The 13,707-nt window shown below is 33.2% G+C and overlaps 1 long non-coding RNA gene across 1 annotated transcript; it reads right to left on the reverse strand.

Annotated features, from left to right (window-relative positions):
• Positions 1-8,320: 8,320 nt before the first annotated feature.
• LOC127720614 (uncharacterized) lies at positions 8,321-13,471 on the reverse strand. The gene is made up of 2 exons (XR_007990897.1): positions 13,046-13,471; positions 8,321-8,593 (listed from the first exon to the last, which is right to left on the reverse strand). It is a non-coding gene; the product is annotated as an uncharacterized LOC127720614 (long non-coding RNA).
• Between the last annotated feature and the right edge of the window lie 236 nt (positions 13,472-13,707).

The following is a 13,707-nucleotide window of genomic DNA, read 5'->3' on the forward strand; positions in this document are numbered from 1 at the left end:
ATGTATTAAATTCCTTTAAATTGAAGATATTTACATTAAGAATAGTTGCTTAATGATTCACCATTTTATTCGCATTATTTTTTTGAAAATCCACTATAAACTTTGCCCGCATACCAGGGGGTGGGGTGGTGGTGGTGGTGTTCCAACCATATGTCCCCATTCAAAAGCATTGATCGTAAAAAAAGGGGGGTACCAACATCCGGAACCCCCCTGGATCCGCCACTGCATACTTTTTGGAGAATTTCGTGAAATGCCGTGAAAATAACCACCTAGTCAATACTACATAGAACCTGGTTTCTAGCCAAAAATGTAAATGATTATCTCAATATAAAAACTGTAATCTCTAAAGTTAAAAAATAAATATGTTTCTTATGTATATATTTTACTAATGTGATAAAACATCTGCTCAACTTATGAAAAACTCGTTAATTTATTGGGTCAATTTGAACTTTAGGTATTATTCAATAAGAAATCATCTTAAAGTAGAACGCACATTTTTCAAAACTTCAGTATACAAGAATTATAATGCTTTTTAGCTTTTTACATGTATGCCAAGAATATAATAGAATAGCATGCTTTACGTTCATAGGACTGAACAACATATCGAGTTTAACGAGTCATTTTTTCGTAAATATGGCCTTTTTATATGCAGTTTCTTCTTATGTTTTGGTGTTACACCACTATCCCAGGTTAAAGGGATTTTCCGTTTCTTCGGAAAATCTATAATTAGACTGCGTTTTAGCAACAACAAAACAATCTGCAATTCCACATCTATCATTATATATATAAATACAGTCGACCCTTTCACTTTAGTTATAGTGAGTATACAGATTACTTACAACAAGCAAAACTTCAAAGATCACACTATATCTGTATGACCTTGAACCCAATTGCATTCTTGGTTTGATTTCGCTGGTGGTTTGATTTTATCAGGAAGTATATATAAATAAACAGTTCACTGACTGATAAAATGTAGGTTTATCGGATATATCATACAAGAGCATGTGATCAAATTTATATATACATTATATCTTACAACAAGATGTCGTTAAATGAAATTGGATACCCTGAAATTATCAAGCTTTTCAATAACATATGGTAAAGTCGCTCAAAGACCCCCTCCTAAATTATTGAAAACTATCATTCTGTATTGACAATATCTATCTTGGTGTAAATTTGATACACCCATTCGGGCTCAAGGTGCATCTAATACATAATAAGCCCGGGACATTGATGAAGAACATCCTTATTTATAATTAGGAGCGAATGTAATACAAGCAGTGAACAATTTACCAAAATGCTGATACTTGTATAAAATCTTCATATGTAACTATAAATATATGGTACTACAGTCTTGTCCTGAAAAGGGAGATTCAAATATGAAAATGTGATGAACATTCACGGTTTAAATTTCATAAGGAAACTGACAATTCTTGTCAATTAAGATTGGAGTCGAGCGCACCTGCCACATGCGGGGTTCGAACTCACAACCTCAGTGTTGACAAGGATGAAAAATTTTGTTCTGCATTTTTTTTTAGTTGTAATCTCTGTCTTTTTATTTTTCACTCTATTCGTTCCTGCCTTTTTTTATTAGTTTATCCTGACTATTTTTACATAAATTGTCATCCTGCCATTTTTTTTGCCAAGTTGCTCATCCTGCCTTTTTTTTTTTTAATTCAAAACTCCTGTCCTGCCTTTTTTTTCAAATTTCATCCTTGCACAATTTGAATGTATGAGCAAAAATATAAAATAACAAAATTGTCAGTCATCTTTTCCACGACATATATAGATTTTTAGTATAAAATCGCTCCTATATATTATAATATCGGGAATTATGTCCCCTTTCAATAATCCTGGATATATTGACTCTTCCTGTGTCAGCACCGTTGTAATATTTACAGACATATTTATCAACAATAAGATTTACAACATGTTCCTGCCAAAAGTTAATTGATACTTAATTTCTCATCAGACAATAGCTTACGTTATAGGATGTAACTTCAGTAGTTATTTCTGTATCGCTAATACCTCATCTTAGTTTTATTGACATGAAATATATTTATCTTTGTTGGAACATAATTGAATTATTACACTTGTATGAAGTGAAAAGTTCAAATGTTATTTATGTACTGCTTGCCGTTTGCAAACTTCTAAAGAAACGCTATAGTGTTATACATATTCGTGAGCCTATCCAAAGCCAGGAACCTCGTCCGAGATGTCTTGTGTCACATCTCAATGTTTTATGATTTAAGTTATTCCCCTATTAAAAATGCATTTTCATTTTCACCAGCCCAGTAGTCCGCACTTTTGTGTTGATATGAATTATCATTGATATGGTCAAAATTATATAAATTAACTGCTTACAAAACTTTGATTTTTTTTATAATACTAAAGATTGTCTACCCCAGGAGTAGATTACCATAGCTGTTTTTGACAAAACCTTTCGGAATGTTGGGTCCTCGATCAATGTTTTAACCTTTTTTGATCCGCGCTTCACTGATAAGTCTTTTGTAGACGAAACGCGCGTCTGGCGTACAAAATGTTAATCCTGGTAACTATGATGAGTATATTTCCTATGGTAAGCAACCTATTATAAAACTCATTTATTCACTGAAACGTTTTGATAAAAAGGTTGATCATTTAATACGCACTGCTTAAAATGTCTAAAATATTTGGCAATCAATCAGTTGTGAGGAAAGCACATTTGGAATTCACAACTAGTTCAAAATTGTGTATATGGAGACGCCTTTTTATTTTGATGCAAATAAACGAAATACATAGCAAGCGGTTGTCTTATGTCATATCTTAATGTTTTGATAGTGTTTGGCGCTTTAAATCTTGACAAATTTCTGGTGCAATGCCCGCTTTTTCTAGTCCGCCATATATTAATCCTCTTTAAAGAATGGGGACATCTGTGGCCGAGTGGTCTACGTAGTCGAACTACTGTATCACTAGTAGCCTGTCAACACTGAGGTTGTGAGGTCGAATCCCGCACGTGGTAGGTAAGCTCGACTCCAATCTCAATTCAATGGGATTATCAGTTTTCCTACCGAGGGTCAATGGTTCTCTGTTGGCACTCCAGCTTCCTCCAGCAATAATAACTGACCGCCACGAAATAGCACAATAGTGCTGAAATTGGCGTTAAACATAAATTAACCAATTAATCAATCTTTAAAGAATAAATTTACGCGAGAAAAATTCCTCGCAAAAGTTCCCACTTTACAGTTTGCTGCCTTTTCCCTCTAGGCATAACTTCAAATTGCGTATTTTTCTCTGAATTTTATTATACAAAATAGCTATATAAAGAAATTTGATGTTTACAAAAAGAGAAATCCTACAAAAAGTAGGTTCATTCCAAAGACGAAGAACCGGGCCCGTATGCACAAAGCTACTAAAGGTAAGATCCAATCGTAATACTAATTTATCGTTGGACAAGTAGAAAAATCCGTCCGTTCGGAACAAATCTTAACTTAAGTTTCTTCTCCTACCAGATAACTGAATTACCTGTGTTCTTACAAGATGGTCTGGATTGGTGGGGGGTTACTGAGTATAGAATAATGAATGAAAAAAATAAAGAATAGAGAAAAATGAAAAATGAAAAAAAATAAAGAATAGAGAAAAATGAAAAAAAAAAAAAATAAAGAATAGAGAATAATGGAATGCTTAGATATTGAGAATAGAGATAGTTGACAATAGAGACGAATTTCCTAAAAAATTAAGGAATACAGAAAAAGGACCCTTATCCAGACCCACTTACAAACATCGTTATATAGATTACTCTACCCAAACCTATATTACAATTGCCAACAGTCATTCTAACAGCTAGTCATTCTAACAGCAAGCACAATTATTACAGTTACTGTAAAACTATTACGTACTCTAGAGGCGTTGTTAATTAGATGTGGATATAGAACTTTTAAAGATGTGTTAGAATACATAAGTGAATTATAAAACAGAAGTACAATCGTATAAATGTTTTGTGCTAAAGAATAATCACAACAAAATTTTAAATAATCAAACAAAGTATCTAACACTAACAACTGCATGTTGCTTGATATTTATATCGATCAGCATTTCTTATGGGAACCAAGTGTGGTTGTCTCCAAGCCGACTGGTTCGTTAATTCGTACGAGACTTTATTTAAGGTCATCTCAATGATAATGAAAACAAAATACATTTCAGTTTATCTTCCACTTTCCGCTAAATAAAAAATGCCAATACACCAAATAATTGAATGTTTGTTGCCGAGTACAACTGTTTGTTGCCGTGTACAAATGTTTGTTGCCGAGAACAAATGTTTGTTGCCGAGTACAAATGTTTGTTGCCGAGTACAACTGTTTGTTGCCGAGTACAAATGTTTGTTGCCGAGTACAACTGTTTGTTGCCGAGTACAACTGTTTGTTGCAGAGTACAAATGTTTGTTGCCGAGTACAACTGTTTGTTGCCGAGAACAAATGTTTGTTGCCGAGTACAAATGTTTGTTGAATGTTTCTTGGTTGTAAAACTGAGAACAAAAGAGAGCACATATACAGCTATGTCCGCTTCATACTAACTATAGAAATAAGGACTGTCTTTAAAAAAAGACGTCAAGTTACTAATTGTGATTTTTCCTCTTTATGACGCAACATTCCAGCAGCATATATTTATATGAAGAATAAATATTACCTCAGCACAAGATTTATACTAAGTATCTGCATTTTCTTGACAGAGAATTACTGCTTTCAAGGAATTTACTGAACTGTGAAATTGAGGTCATCTCTTTGAACGTTTGACAGACACCATTATGTTCTAGTTGACCGTTACGAAAAACATCTGTGAATATATATACAATATTCGTACAGTGTAGGACAATATATAATTGATTTGACGAGAGCTTTAGAAACAGAGAGAAAAGCGAGGCTCGGCGAGCTTTTGTCCTGTTTCGTAGCGCGTATAAATGAATTTTATATCAGAAGCAGGATAGCAGGAGACTATAAGCATCCAGTATACGTTTATCGGTTTATGTTACCTGCATGTCACCCTCCATTTGCATAGTAGAAAGGTCGATTTCAGGATAACTATAGAAAACATATCTGTTCTCCCCTGCCGTAGCACTGCCCATTCACGCTCATCTCGCTATCCCAGGAATTGTACATTTAGGTTTACGACAGTTGACAATAGTGGAGCAAGAACTGCTAATTCTCACAGGGTTATCCTAGTTCAAACTGATGTTTGGTGATGTTCTTTTGTGGGTTGCAATGAATAATGTTTTTACTTTTCTTTTATTTACTTTTGCATAACGTCGGATATTATTAGCTTACAATCTGTGCTATTTCTGGAAATAAGTAACTGTTTTCCGACGATTTTGTCGTCTAGATAGAAAACATAAAACAGTTAATTTCCCCCAAAATTGCACAGATTGTGAGCTTGAATTTTCTTCTTTTAGTTGCTCTTACTTAATTATTATTACTTTCTTTTCTAAATTTTTACTTGACTGGAGAACGGTGTAGTAGTTAAAACACTGACCAATGAAGGACAACTCTTGTGTTATTATAGGTACTCTCAGTCTTATAAAAAAATGTTATCTTCAGCTTTAGACTTTTCGTTGGATAATTCTTTAAATGAAAAAAAAATATCAGTGTAAAATATTGATTTCAGGATGTTCACTGACCTATGCTATGGCTTAAACACAAGCCATTTTATTAAAAGGAGGAGTGCACTGCAATTTAATAAATACAAGTAATTACTTTTATCCCAACCTTAACGTCTTTAAAATTTAATTAGGACACCCCTACTTAAAAAATTGAAAACGCTTGCAAGTCTGTGCTATCTGAAATCTTTTCCGGATTATATCACGTCATTAAAAGGTCGGGAAAACATGCATTTTGCATGTTTTTTTTTTTATTATATTTAAGGATTTTATGCCAAAGCATGTTTCAAGAAAAAGAACTTGGGTGCTCATAAAACTGGTTTAACCATACCTCATGTTATATGCCTGTCCCATGTAAAAATGAACTGCTAGTGTTTTTTTCTCGTATATGTCTGAAAGTAACATTTTAATCAGATACGTTTTGGTCTGCAATAAATAAAGATACGTTTGGTAAAAATTTAAGAACAAGCCATTAGGTTTTTTCACCACCTCTTGTTGTAGACTACACTGTCCCCCTAATTTGCAAACAAATTTCGATTTTGAAGGTCATTGTCTCGTGTACATAAATTATTTTCTTTATATCATGACATATTTTGAATCATTCACCCATATTTTTATTCAAAGTGAACGATTAAATCAAATTGAGTAAAATTGTCAAAAAATGTTCCTCCTGTTTTCCTTAAAAACAAACTTTCTGTGAATAGCTAACAAATTGAGAAGATTTGTTTTCTTCTTGAGTACATTTAGAATCATTCCATTGTTCACCCTAGACTTGGTCATCGTAGAATACAGATATATCCTTTCTGTGCAATGAACTTCTAGACCGTTCGCTTGTCGCAGTTGGTGCTTGCACCACAAGGACGAGATGCAAAACATTTACTACTTTCGTCATCCATATACATTTCGCTTTGACAGTGATATCATATGAAACTTTTGCTGAAAGAAAATTTTTTGTTAACGAAAAAGGGTCGAAAAAAATATTCCCCTGAATTTGACAGTTGTAGGAAATTAATGATACATTTCATTGCAGTTAAAAAATTCTGAGTCATCAACATATATCTTGGGTATTTCAAAGCACCATTCTTTTATTATTTGGTGTTTCTATAAAATATTTTGGAAACGTGATGTTGCATGGTTACTAAAACTTGTAAACAGGAAAAAAGGGATGGAAATTTGATTGGTTAACTTCCAGTGATGGTTATTATCTTATATGCAATGAAATGTTCTGTGAAATTTTGTCTGTAGTACTGGACAGGATAAAACTTAACTCATGCCAAGTATTTCTTTATTTGAAACAAATTTTTTGAAAAGTGCCAATTTACCAAAGACTAATAGGGGGGAGGAACAATGGTGGTATGACACCAACAAAACAAAGTAAAAAACAAAATCTGGGGGAATTGAGAGAATTCCAAAAGGATCGAGCGAAAAATGAATGGATTTATGATATTTGAACATCGGTCAATAGTCCAGCAGCTAGGCCCACTATATTGGCATAATTGATCACTTTATGGTAAAAGCATGAAACTTTTGCACAGTGTTAGTTACGATACTATAGATCTTTTTTGGATATGAAGCAACAAAAAAAAAAAAAAAAAAAAAATTCCAATATGGTCACTAAATTAAAAATGACCGGTATAAGTTACTGGAAATACACCATCATACACTTGATGATGTCTACCAATATGCAAGAGTTCAGTACATATTCAAATATGGTATCAAATTTTGTTTAACAAAATATTGTTTAAATCATTAATCTAATGATTACCATACTATAACACAGTTCTTAAAGCAGTCCAATGGACACCATAACTGGGTAATAGCTACTACCAGAAGTATTTTAGTTGTTCATTTTTGTGAATATTCACAGTTTCTAGTTTAAAATTAAAAAAAAAATTGAAAGGTAGGGGTGATTTTTCAATATTTGTAGTATTTATCTATAGTATTAAAACTACCAATATCTGTAGTTTGTACGAAAATTTAATATTTTTTTCTAATTGAAATCAATTGAAGTGTTTAAGTTAAATCAGATTGGTCTTCTGAGGTAAAAGAAGGTTAAATCTTGACAAATCTGGAAATCTGAAAATTTATTTCGTATTTTCCTCATGTTCCGACAACAAATCGTGCTTCCGCCAAATATTTCCACTACCTGCATCAAATAATCAATCGTGTATTATATATTTTGCGTTTGTTAACAATTAAAAGAACTTTTTTTTTAACATTTTTGTCAATTTTTCAAGGGGTAAGTGTATATATTTCAATTGTGAGAAGACTTGATAATATTTAGAAAGCTTATACACTGGGCTTGCTTTTGGTTTCATACTTGAATATATACCGAACTTTTGCATATCAGTAGACTTCATCAAGTAAATTGCAATGTATTTCCAATACCTTAAGTCGGCCATTTTTCATTTGGCAGACATATCAGATATTGTTCCGTGGCTCCATATCTGAAGTTTGTCTATGCCATTTAATCTTTTACGATACCGAGTTTCATGCTTTTACCATAAACTGATCAATTGTTCTGATATTCGTTGAACTAAGGTGTCTCTATGGTAGGATGTTAATAAAAAATAACACCACTATCATTAAAGGTACGCGTGGGACCGAAATGTATGACGCTTCATAGAAGACATAAAGCGTCTTATATAAAATTCGTCTTACATTATAGTACAATTACAAACTCGATTAAGAAATTTGAAACAGATAAAATATATTTAATAATAATTACATAGTAAGATGTACAATCTCTAATATAGAATATAAAATCATCTACAATAAGTAGTGTTAGGATTGTTTACAGTGTCGATAGAGCAAAATCATGTGTCCTTTCAGAATTCCATCATTCTCTCAATCACGCGCAGCTACATTCCTTGCGCGTCGGTTTGTTACAAATCTTATTTACGCAGACACTGCAAGCACATTTGCAGAAACATTTCTGTTGGCAGTATGGACACACCAAACGAGCTGAAAAATAGATTTGTCAACATTCAACCAAGTAAAGTCAAAACTGTATGATATATAGAAATATAAATGAAATTACACTTTATATATTCATCTTAGGTAAACCGAGCCTGAGTTAGATGGAGATTTAGTTTTTTATTAATTGAATATTTTATAAACGGAGAATTTAAAAAAAAGTGTTATAAATCATGTCAATGCAGATGCACTGATTACTGAGGTCTTACAGTTAATTAGCAGTAAAATCGCCCATGTGCTTGTAAACGGGATATTGTTTATATCATACTACATAAAAGAGAAATAAGATACCATGGGGGCCTTGTAATCAACATTTATTTTTAGTTGAATTAAGGCAACAGTGTTTTTATAGATGTTCACATTTCATACATCGATTAAGAAGACACATCGAGGTAAAAAAAACTGAGGGATCAACATCAACTCCCAAAAGGACGTGATTTAGTGCGTCGACATGATAAATGTCTCATGTTATGCATGCATTACTCGCAATTCGAATCCAGACAAAGTTAGTAATGATCTAAAAGGAAAAAAAATGCTATGTACACAGAGGAACAAGTGATCAGTATGCTGGAGTTTCTTATTGACAACATATTTGTTGAATTTGGAAGTAGACTTTTCGACAAGATATCGGCATTCCTATGGGAACAAACTGTGCGCCTCTCCTTGCCGGTCTCTTCTTATTTTCATATGAATCGGAGTTCCTTCAGACACTTGTCAAAAACAAGAAGATCAAAGAAGCCAGATCATTTGATTTCACATTGAGATATATTGATGATGTTCTTTCCATTAACAATCCAAAATTTTCGGATTGGGTTCCATTGATATATCCTCCAGAACTAGAAATTAAAGAAACAACGGACAAAATTGGACATAAACGGTCATCTCAGTACCAGAATCTATGACAAACGAGACAATTTTAATTTTGAATTTATCAATTTTCCCCACCTTAGTAGCAGTATACCAACTTCACCTGCATATGGGATGTTCATTTTCCAACTGCTACTCATACTTTATAAAACGTCACCAGTGTCTGATCAGAAGGTTGATGAATAAAGGCAACAGTAGTATACCGCTGTTCGAAACTCGTAAATCGATAGAGATAAAAACTAACCCGGGTTACAAACTAAAACTGAGGGAAACGCATCAAATATAAGAGGAGAACAACGACACAACAAAAACACAACATTAAAATGTAACACACACAGAAACGAACTATAATATAACAATGGCCATTTTCCTGACTTGGTATAGGACATTTTAAGAAACAAATGGTGGGTTGAACCTGGTTTTGTGGCATGCCAAACCTCCCGCTTTTATGGCAGCGTCAAACACAACACCAAAACGACAACATCACATGACAGGACCACAATACAAATAAATGGGAGAACATATAGGACAAAGAAACACACGAATAATAGCTAGCAGAAGGTACTAGGCTTAAAATTCAATACGCCAGACGTGCGTCTCGTCCACAAAAGACCAACCAGTGACGCTCAGATGAAAAAAGTTTGAAAGCCAAAACAAGTACAAAGCTGAAAAGCAACGAGGACCAAAACTTCCAAAAAGTTGCGCCTAACACGGCCAGGGTTTTCTGCCTGGGACAAGAACATCCTTATTATTTAGAATAATTTATAATTTTGCAAACAGTAAATTTTATAAAATGACTATATAATAGATATACATGATAAAACCTAAGTGGGAACTAACTACATAATAAAAACGGATACATTACATAAAACAACTTAATCCAACATATAAAAATACACAGCCGAGTTAGCCAAAGCCTCAACGCACAAAGTGTTTCACATTTGAAATTCTAAAAAAAAATGATGAACCAGGGTTATGTCACAGAATGTCTGGTCCTTTTTCTAAGAAAGATCATCGGAAGATACCAAGACCTTGTTGATAAATATTCTGTATCAACTGCACACATAATACATGATGGTCTTAAAGTATAGATTCTAGGTACTGACGTTGTTTATCATCTTAATTGCGTGTTATAGTGTTCTTTTTATTTGTCTATGTAAATTATAAACATTTACTGTTAAGTCCATTTTTGGTAATATCTTTTGGCGTGGCTCGGTATTTATACATCCCGACATTGTTATATTGTACTATGGCCATTTTTTGTAATCTTGACTTTCATTTTTGCTAATGTGCTTTGTCTTTATGTCATTTTGTTTTTCTTTGTTCACATATTTGTTTGTTTTATAATGATTCAGATTATAACACAATATTGACTACTGTACCCCTAATTTTGTTATTTTTACCTATTATGTCTGTTTGTTTTGTTCACACATCGTTGTCATTATAATGGAATATTATGCAACTGTCATACAAGTGAGAGGTTTAGCAAGCTATGAAACCAGGTTTAATCCACCATTTTCTACATAAGGAAATGCCTGTACCAAGTCAGGAATATGAGAGTTGTTTTCCATTCGTTTGATGTGTTTGAGCTTTTGATTTTGCCATTTGATAAGGGACTTTCCGCTTTGAATTTTCCTTGGAGTTCGGTATTTTTATTTTTTTTTACTTTTTCCGTATGTGTTAAAATGCACGAGCGTAACGCATTAACTGAGATATGTAAACGCTCTACGATTTTGGGCAGATGGTTTACCGCAGAGAAATGTGAAGTTGATGATTGAAAAGTTGAAATCATAACGTTTGTTAACGAATCTTGTTTGAAGTTTCCATCTCTGTCAACATCGAGGAAAAGATCACAATGTGAATCAGACCTTCTAGTTTCAGTAATATCCTTGTTCTCAAGTTCATTAGGATATATGAGATGCAAGGACTCATTGAAATGTGGGTTTGTCGGTGACAGGACATCATCAATATATCTGAAAGTGAAATTCAAGAAATTAACTACATGTTTTTCTTTTTGTCTTTGTGAAGGATTTGTATGAGTTTTGCTTCATATGAGCACAAAAACAAATCGGCCAGTAAGGGTGCACAATAAGTACCTATCGAAAAGCCACTGTCTGTTGAAATCTAAATCCACCAACCTCAACAAATATGTTGGGAATCAAAAATTCCTGCGTTTTGAAGATATGGTCCTTGGTGTATTTGGTTAACCAAATCATGATAGCGTCTTTGGCTATAGTTTCCTTGTGAGCAGTAAATTTCTATCAATAAAATCATGATACGAAACGCAGACCACAGAATATACTATTAACTGGGAGATAGATAATTCAAATGCAGGCACTGTTGGTTTGTTGTGGCATAGTTGGAAAAATTTTAAATGGGAAAATTGAAATCATCTCTTTTGTGGTAGAGTTAATTTATCCATTAATCTTCATCATCTATATCTTTAATGGTTATGTTTTACTACTTTTTGACTACTCTTGCTCTACAGTGGAAGAAACAACGACATTTAACTTGGTAAACTATATTAATTTCAGAAGCAGGCAGCGAGAATTTTTATGAAGGCTAATCAATGTGTTCAATCATCACATTCATCACGAACGTTCAGTTGGTTAACTGTTCATTGTAGAATAGAATATCACAAGGGTGTTATGATATAATAGTGCATTAATAATAATGCAACTCAGTATTTATGTAATATCTAGTACATGTGCTAATTTACAAAATTTATTTTGACATCGTTTAGTTCTGGAAACGTATTTGCTCCGAGACTAGTGTGGATTTATAATATTTAATTTATTGTTATTGTTGAGGGACCAAGGGAATATTATGTAAATGTGATAACCTCTTAAAGAATTAATTAATTACTTGCTTACCCACCAACCACTGATCACTGACTCATAGACACACAAGGACAAAAAACAACGAACAACATATGGTCTAGCCATAATAATTAAATAATGATATTAATATCTGAAATACGAATGAAAAATGAGAAAAATAGGTAAAAATGTCAAAAATTGGGGTACAGTAGTCAATATTGTGTTTTAATTTTAATCACAATAAAAACAAACAACTATGTCAACAAAGAAAAATAAAATGTCATATAGACACTCTTTAGACGAAGCACATAAGCAAAAATGAAAGACAAGAATATAAAAAAATGACCATAGCACAAAAACACAATGGCGGGATGTATAAATACTGAGCTTCGCCAAAAGGATGTTATCAAAAATAGACTAAACAGTAAAGGTTAAAATTATACAAAGACAAATAAAAAGAACACTATAACATGTTATTAAGATGATAAACAATGTCAGTTCCTAGAATCTATACTTCAAGACCATCATGTATTATTTGTGAAGTTGAAACGGAATATTTATCAACAAGGTCTTCGTATCTTCCGATGAATTGTTTTTAGAAAAAGGACGAAGACGTTCTTTGACACAACCCTGGTTCGTCAACTTTCTGCTTAGACACTGGTATCCAGAATCATAAACATATTATTTTTTGAATCATGAATAGCTCCTCTAACTCAACAACTCTCTTTAAACTGATTGAAATCATACTACTTACGGTTATGTCCTCCTAGTCCTCCTTTTTGGTTACCTCTTCCTAGTCCTCTTGATAGGCCTCTTCCTCGTCCTCCTGATGAGCCTCTTCTTAGTCCTCCTGATAGGCCTCTTCCTCGTCCTCCTGATGGGCCTCTCCTTAGTCCTCCTGATAGACCTCCTTCTATACCCCCTCTTAGTCCTCCTACTAACGAAGACGTTCTTTTTGACGTATCTGCAGGCAGCAATTCTCTTTGCTGTTGTCCCTTAGTTTTTGTCAGTAAGAAGCAAAATAGTATAAAAGTCAATTCGGTAAAACTCCAAACCATCATTGTAAAGTTTATCAGTTATGAAAATTTTTTACCTGTCCGAACGCGTCTTCTTTTTCTTAACTTGACTTTCCGCTATTAATCAAATTAAATACTAGTAAATGTAATTTATGCGGAAATAGACTAGCTATACGGATGTTAGAAACATTTCAAATTACCTGTTACAGATTTTTCGCTTTTACTTCTCTCTGCTTCCTTTAGGATATTTCAAATATATTGAGTGACACAAAAAATGCATCACCTCTTTGTAAACAATGTCACATTTATTTTCTGAATATAAAACAAGTAAGCATGTACGAAAATACTCGTTATTTTTATAGAAGCAAATGAAAATATGAAAATCAAAACTCAAGGGTTT

The sequence above is a fragment of the Mytilus californianus genome, unplaced genomic scaffold (genome assembly GCF_021869535.1).
Source record: "Mytilus californianus isolate M0D057914Y unplaced genomic scaffold, xbMytCali1.0.p SCAF_11, whole genome shotgun sequence".
NCBI lineage: Eukaryota > Metazoa > Mollusca > Bivalvia > Mytilida > Mytilidae > Mytilus > Mytilus californianus.